Source organism: Pinus tabuliformis, chromosome 2_2 (assembly GCF_031772625.1).
Source record: "Pinus tabuliformis cultivar Carrire ecotype Pingquan chromosome 2_2, CPIR1, whole genome shotgun sequence".
In the NCBI taxonomy this organism is placed as follows: domain Eukaryota; kingdom Viridiplantae; phylum Streptophyta; class Pinopsida; order Pinales; family Pinaceae; genus Pinus; species Pinus tabuliformis.
This window is the reverse complement of record NC_142300.1, coordinates 210102650-210110996: the sequence shown is the minus strand read 5'-3', so window position 1 is coordinate 210110996 and position 8347 is coordinate 210102650.

Here is an 8347-nt window from a genome sequence, read left to right as displayed (position 1 = left end):
CGAGTCACTCTGTCAGCATGGCTATCTTTTTGCGGAGTCCCCCCAACTGTTCTCGAACTGTGCGGAGGTCAGCAACACACTGAGATGTTGCTTGTTGGATTTGCTGCATATGCTATTCTGAGACCTCTGTGTCTGAACTGCTTCTCTACGTCTGTACCAGTATTTGTTGCATATGTTTATAGTCTCGTTCCTTTGTCTGGATCCTTGGAGCGTGAAGACTATGCTTCTGCTGGCTAGTCAGATAGCCAGTCCACCCATGTAGGGCTTCAAGTGGCTGCCATTCACTTTTCCTGGGAAAGGTTCTCCATTTAGTTTGACTAGCTAGACCGTGCCTCCATCTGTGACCTCCTTAACCACGTATGGTCCCAGCCAATGCATTCTGAACTTTCCTAGGAATTTTTCAAACTTACTATCATACAGCAACACTAATTCATTTACCTTGAAGGTGCATAACTTAATATGGTGATCGTGCCAGGCCTTTTCACGTTGATTTGTACCTACTGATGAAAACCCGCTAAGAACCATTCCTCCTCAAGTTCTTCCAATTGCGCGAGGCTTTCTTCGAGAGCTTCACGGTCCGTCATACCTGTGAGCACTGTTATGCACAAACTAGGTATAATATACTCCATCGGCATGACAACTTCCATGCCATAAACTAACCAGAAAGGTGTTTGTCCCATTAATTTCTTGCATGTTGTCCTATAAGCCCATAGTACTTTTAAGGCGACAACAACTATGCATGAAAAGATGGTTGGCATGTTTTTTAACCCAAATGGCATGATGGTGTATTCAAAGCAGCCCCATTTAGTGGCGAAGGTGGTCTTGCTCCTGTCTTCCAGTGCAATTTTGATCTGGTGGTACCCTGAGAACCCATCGGTGAAAGGATATGCTTCTTGCCCGTCGACATTTTCTAATACTTCATCTGTGAATGGGGTCGGGAATGGGTTGTGTAAACAGGCGTCATTCAACTTCCTAAGGTCCACGCATATTATTATCTCTCCCTTCTGCTTTTTCTCCTACACTACCATAGGGCTTACCTAGTTGGATTCTTCCATCGGCTCAATAATTCTGGCTGCGAGCATTTTGTCTAGTTGTACGCAGACCTTTTCCTTGTATTTTGGATTCAAGCAGTAAGGCCTTTACTTAACCGGCTTTGTGTCATGTTTTAGGGTGATCTTCATCATCCCTAAATCGCCAACAATCCCCTTCAAGTCTGTAATCTTGGTTGGGAATAAGCCTTGGTACTCGCCGAAAACTCACCGACCTTATACACCATGGCATCATCCCAATAGTCACTGAGCATTGCATACTTCGGTTTAGCCTCCGTCCCAATGTTTACCTGCTTCATTTTTAGTGGTGTGGTGATGTCAGGATCTTCAATCAATGGTCCTTGAACCTCACGATAGCCTTCAGTTTCTATAATGTTAACCTTTCGTGGATCCTCATCATCCTCCTCAATATTTACATTGCAACACTCCAGCACGCAACTTAGCTAGGTCTCCCATCCCAGCTGAAGCACTTCCATTGGCTCCTGGGGTATTATGAAGATAGCTATTTTTACTGCTTGTAGCGCATCATCAACATTATCCCACCAATGATCCTCAAACGTGAAGGTTAACAAGAATCCTTCACGCAAGATATCCCATTCTCTCATGCCATGGTGGAGCTCCATCTTAGTATACCAATTCATGGGTATGATATCCAGGGTATGACAGAATAGGTGCATCCACTCAGGCTGTGGCTCTTCCCTGTAGACCTTGGTCCATTTCGCGAGGTGTGCACATGGATCATCCCATTCGTCATACTTGTCTGTGAGTCGCATCTTAGGCATCCCAAACCGCATGCACATCATGCTTCTACATTCGTGCCAGTCCTCAAAACTTCTTTGATGTGTACCCCACCATCTTGCAAGTGTAGCGTGTAGTACCCATTTCAGAGCATCAAAACACTGTTATTCGGGTACTTCTCTTTCAAATTTTTTCAGGAAATCATCCACCTCGCTCAACCCATCATACATAGGTAGATCTCTTACCTCTGTTGCCACGTAGTGTAGCGACCTTGTCATCATGTTACAGTTGAGAATGGTTACCTCGTGCAATTGGTTCTGCCATCGTTCTATTTCCTCATCCGAATCTGATGTGCAGGAGCTTTCGATCCCATGAAATCCTGCCATCTGTTGTTGGATTTACCCAGTCCTACTCCCGCAGGGTTATCTTGTAGATACAGTCTAGATCGTTGTCGCTATCATTGTCGTGCACCGGTTCTGTGTAGCGTGATCCTTCCGCAGGCTCTAAAGGTACCACTATGCGTAGTGACTTTTTCTCAAAAATCATCTTGTGTTTCTTTAGATTTATCACTTCATTCATGTCAGTGACCTAATCTATTTCTAGTAGCGCGGGATAGGGATTGCTTTCATCAACAACCTCTATCACTTCGTAATCTGAAAGTGCACTCGTACCTTCGATATCTATTGTTATGCCTTGTAATCTTCCCATAGGTAGGATCTTTTGTTGGTTCGCCATTCACAATTGAATAGAAGACCATTGTAGCACAGGCCTGCCCATGCACTTCCATGTCTGCTTTGGCAGGACATTTGCATCTAATCCTAGATCCAAAATTACTTGATCCATTTCATATTCCCCGATCTGTGCGGTCAATCGTATCTCTCTTCCTCATGTTGTGTGCTTCCCGAGCTTCTAGACTACGTGCGGTTCTCCTGGCATAGTCCCAGCACATCTAGTGATGAGTTCTTGTAGTCCCTTCACAAATTTTTTGTCGCACAGCAGCTTCATGCATGTCTCCAAAAATGTAGTGAGCATTGATGGGCCTATTTTTAGTTCTAGTTTGTCTTTACTTCCCGAAGTGAAGGCATCCACGAAGCTCTTCTTAGCTTCCATGAATGTCTCTTTAGCGTGCTCCAGATTATATTCAGGTTCCTTCGTCGGAGCCTTGAGAACCCAGGTACTTTCTTTGGGTTGCTTGCCCTTGTCATCCCCCGTTGTAATACCACTTCAGAGCACGATATTTACATTCAAGTCTTCCTTGCGTGGCTTAGACCTCATCATTTGCAGGTTCTAAGTTGGGGGAGGATGGAGTTCTCCTTTATTGCGCAACCTCGCTATTAGCGTGGGACATTCTTCTATCTCATGATCAAACCGGGTACAATATAAGCATGATGGTCTCGTCATATTTGTACAATCGCAGGCATAATGCCCTGGTCCTCCGCAATTGTAACATATCAATTGTCCACGACCTCTTCCTGGTCCCATTCCACCTCGACCTCATCCGTGCCCCTGAAATCTAGTGCGCGCCATCCCTGCATTTTGATTGAGGTCCTGCATTTCAGTCGGAACTCTATAGGTAGGAGTCTGATCCATCATCAGTTCATAACTTCTACAGGTATGCTCATCGCGGCCTACTGACCTGCAGAAATTACAGAACAACTGCTGGGAATTTTGCGTATACTTCCGTAATAGATGGCAGTTATTTGTAGCATGTTTCCCTCCTATATGACAAATCACGTACCATAATGCAGGTGCCATGCTTAGTCCTACTTGTGCCTCTGGTCTCAATGGCATTAGTCCTCCTCTCGCCAAGTAGTTCACGAATACTAGACAATGGTCCTTGTCATGTCTCTAGCCTTTGCACTTCACCCACCATACCTCCTCACGTGTTTCTGGGCGAGCCGTCTTGTCTTGTTTCAAACTATGTATCTCAAGGCACAAGTTTTTCAACTGCGCGTGGATTTTTTGAACTCCCAGGTTAGGATCTTGTATCGGGGTCTCATGCAGTCTCATTGCAATCTCCAAGGCCTCAGCCTGAGTGGTTAGCTTCTGCTATGACAACACATTCCATAGATCGGTATTAGTGATGCGATGAACCATGCACGGTGTTGCCCATCCATCAAGGTCATATTGGCTTCGCGAATTGTACACTTCAGTCTCCGATCCAACTCCCAGGGGGTCTCACTAGTAAGCATTGTGATTTCCTTAAATCCGATGATCGATTGTGTCTTCGATTTTGGCCTGCTAAATTCTTTGTTTAGCACAACTTGGATATCCGCGATCCCTGTGTTCGGATTGTCACTGGAATTCTTAATGTACCAAGTCAGTGCACGATCCTATAGAGGGTTAACAAGTGTTGCCTTCTTTATATTGTCATCCATGACTCCCTGTGCTTCCCATACAACCCTTACAACAAACCAAAACTTGTCCGGATCTTCATTCCCTACTCCTTTGAACACCAACAATTTTATCGCACTTGCCATATTGAACTATGGTGGTGGTGAAGGTGGTGTGGGCGAAGACGGTGTGAATATGGTGAAACTGGTGGTGGTGCAGGTGGAAGTGGTATATGCGAAATTCGCTACTTTATCAAACTGATCGCACTTCTTGGTGAGACCTTCGCAAGCTCTTCCTCGCTTTCTCGCGGAGGTGAAATCAAGGGGCTAGTTTCTAGTTCTACACTACCTTCATTTCTGTAGATCCTCCCACTTCGCGTGGCCCCAAACATCAATTTATTCGCATAACCCACTTTTCACACAGTAGCATTTTAATCCAAGTGTTCAAAGATTTAATGTACTTACCTCACGATCCTTTGAGGAAGCATCGTTCTACCTCGCTATAGCTGACCGAAGTATATACTACAAACTCGGTGATAAATCCTCTTATAATTCGATCGAGCCAGTGATCCACAGCATGTGCGATCTTATCTTCCAATGCTTCAAGTCTGCACACCAACTATGGAGTCCACACAATAGGTTTGTCGAGCCTACACCTTCCTTGATTGTCCGCTAACTTCGTAATCCACTCATACAACTGAGAGGGGAAGGATGCAAAGAAAATTTTGTGGATTTATGTATATAAGTAGAAATCTAACCACTCTTCCTTTAACAATCACGGATTCTTGTTCTCCTATGCCACGAACTCATGAATCTTTCTGTCCAACCACTCTTTAATTGCTTTCTTTGTCAGGTTCCAGTGATATGACGTCAGACATCTCTATGCAGATCCCGATCCTGGAAACGAAACCATTTGTTGGATTATTAGGGCTTGACCTAGGTTCAAAGTTAAGTTAGCAAAACATATCCTAGTACTACTAGCCCTTTTGCCAATAGTCCGTGGAGCGCAGACTGAGGTCTCACTCGAACTAGTATTGGAGGGTGCTAGAACCAGGTTTCTGCACCCTGGATATGTTTGATGAGTTCAAGTGGTCCAAGGTTTGACCCGGCATGTAGGTTGCTTTGCACACTTTCCTGTACCTCGTATTCTAATATATTGCCTTCGCGTCGCCCTACCCAGGGGCTAAACCCCGCGCTTCTACATTATTACCCAAGACCTTACTGATATTCCAATGTTAGTTTATTATCTTAGCCTACTTGTGTGCTTTAAGTTATACTTAACAATATAAATCATTCATACAGGTGTGCCTAGTAAATAAATAATATATTTTCAAATCATAACAAACATGCATTAATCTGAGAAAAGATACACAGGATTATGAAAAAACTTCTCTTTATTAATTCCTTCCTTGGTTACAGACTCAACTCCGCCCTGCGCACTTAGCTGCAAGGGTCCACGCACTTAGCTGCGGACTACTAGGCCTATGCGCACTCAGCTTCAGAGCCTTCTCCTACTCTACGACCCGAAGACACACTTCAACTTGTGACTCAATCACTTCGACTTGTTACTCTTCTCTATCCTTATCTATCTTCTTTTACACTTAGAGCCTCACTCTATTTATACAACCCTGTGGTCTGTGGACCATGGGTAGGTCTATCCAGCTGACATTACATTACAAAATTAGGGTAGAAAACCCTGTGACTATTATACTTTTGTGCCGCGTGCCTACAATTTGCGGAGCTTTACAACAAAATTCGGTCAAAACTTGGGCTTTGAGCCCAAAAAAATGCCTTGGGGGGATTCCATGCCCAACAAGCCCCCAACAACAATTGTTGCACTCATCTGTTGAGTGCTACACATGTTATCTTACCTTGTGTGTTGTGACTACCGCATTTGTGTAGACTGCTCCTCCGGAAGCTGTGCACGTCCTACTATGTTGTGTGTTCCTAGCCAAGTTGGGACTTCATCCCAACCAACTTCAGACTCACTCCCACCCTCTCCCTCTACAGTGAAAGAACCATTTACACAAGTGACACTTACACTCACCAGGAATGCGAACCTCACTTCTCAAAGACAAAGCATACCACTCTCCTGTGCTAAGAAGCAAGAGTTGAGGCAAATCCTTAAGACAATGGAAACTGGGCCATCATACTAGATGGGACTCCCACACCAAATGGTGTGAGGTCTAATTGGGACTTCATACCAGGGTGATCCCCTTAATGTTGGCGGGTACAACATTGTCAACATTTCTAGTGCTAGAAGGAGGGTAGCCAGTTGTATATGGCTAAAATTCCCCTCACACTTATTCATCAACAATCTGGTCAAGGAAGTTACTCGCATTCCCTCTCACCTACACGTGACTCTACAGTTGGTTACTCCTCACCTCCTAGAATTGAACATGAGATTCCACATCATCAAATTCACTCTATCTATCCCATCACTTGCTAGTTCACAAGAGCAGTCAAACTGATCCCAGACAGACAACATCTTCCACATGCATTTAGGAAGCTAAAAACCACTCCCACAGGATTTTTTGTATCATCGATGGAAGAAGCAGTCCTTGCCACACTTGAAGGTCTAGAAGAAGCTATTGAATATGGAGAGGAACCTACAATATTCCGGCAAGGCGAACAAGACACTCTTGTGATCTTCGGATCGAACTCCGGTACAGGAGGTGGAGGGGAAGGCAATGGAGGAGGTGGAGGTGGAGATGAACCGACAGACTCAGAGCTGGAACCATCAGACTCCAAAAGAGAGGAAGAGGATGAAGAAGAAGAAGAGATGGTTGACCCAAATATTGAATGGATGACTCAGGGACCATTGGCTCTCCCGTCCATTCTGCACAAGATGCCGAGGCGAGCGGAGAGAATGAATATCAAGTTTGACCCCGACAGCACGGTGAAGGAGGAAGACCACTTAGAAAACTTCTACCTACAACTGCAACCCTTGAGGTACGTTATGATGATGTAGCATGTAGATTGTTCCCATGTACCTCGGATGGTTACACAGTTGCTTGGTATCAGAGTATTCCACCGAACTCTATACAGAACCGGGTTGCATTCAAACGCATGTTCCTTGAAAAGTTCGTTGATGACAAGACCCCAACCATGCTACTCAAAGAGTTAGGAAGCCTAAAGCTGGAGGGAAAAGAGAAAGTGAAATATTTCAATAAGAGGTTTACATGTATATTGAACAATTTCGCAACAGATACTAAACCTCATGACTCCATCACCACTAATTATTACATGTTCACACTGCCAACTAGCATTGTGTAGTTCATCAAGCAAGCTGCGAAACCAGCACTGTTGGAAAATTGTGAAGAGGCTATCATTGTTGAGAGATACCCGTGTGTAGTTGGAGTCATCAAGGATGATGAATCGGAAAAGGACTCCAAGGATGCAAGAAGGAAGTCCCAAGCAATGGTAAGCAAGGGTAGAGACAAAGAAGCAATCGATATTGAAATTGCCACTCGTCTTGTCAAGAGATTGACCACTGAAATGTATGAACTCAAACAACATAAAACAAACATATTTGAAGGAAGTCACCCACCTAGGTAGAGATAGGCAAGCAGCTCATCTGGCACTAGCCAGTTCATTTCAAAAACTACGTAGAAGCATGTGTTCCAGCTCGAACACTGTGCAGATCAAAAATTTTGTTCTTTCCATGAAGAACATCATCCCGAGAACTCTTGTTCAGGCTGGAAGCGAGTTATAAATGCTTTCTGTAGTCATACACTCAATGTGGGAAGGAATATGTAGGAGCAATCAGAAGACATCGACAATGATGAAGAGGTTTCACCTGATGAGCCATCGAGCTCTGGGCAAGTGGTGAACACGTATCAATGCTCACAAACGATGTCAAAGATGAACACCGAGAAGCAACCCCAAAATAAAACTAACCATTACAATCTTAGGAGTAAAGGGGCTCCCCCCACACTTGGGTAGATACAAGAAAAGATAAGAGTGTTGATAAGGAAGACCGATCCACTGGTCACCCCAAAGAAAAAAACACAAAGCAAGTCTAGGGAGAGAGTGGCGGACAAAAACACATCCATGAGTAGCAAGCTGCAAAATGCTCCATCAGACAACATGAACAATCATTTTATCTTAGACACCTCGGTGAGTCTACCACCTCTGGATTACAACATTGTTGATGACATGAAGAAAACTCGAGCAAACATCAGTTTGTTCAAGTTGGCTAAGATCCAAAGTCAGTGAGATATCCTG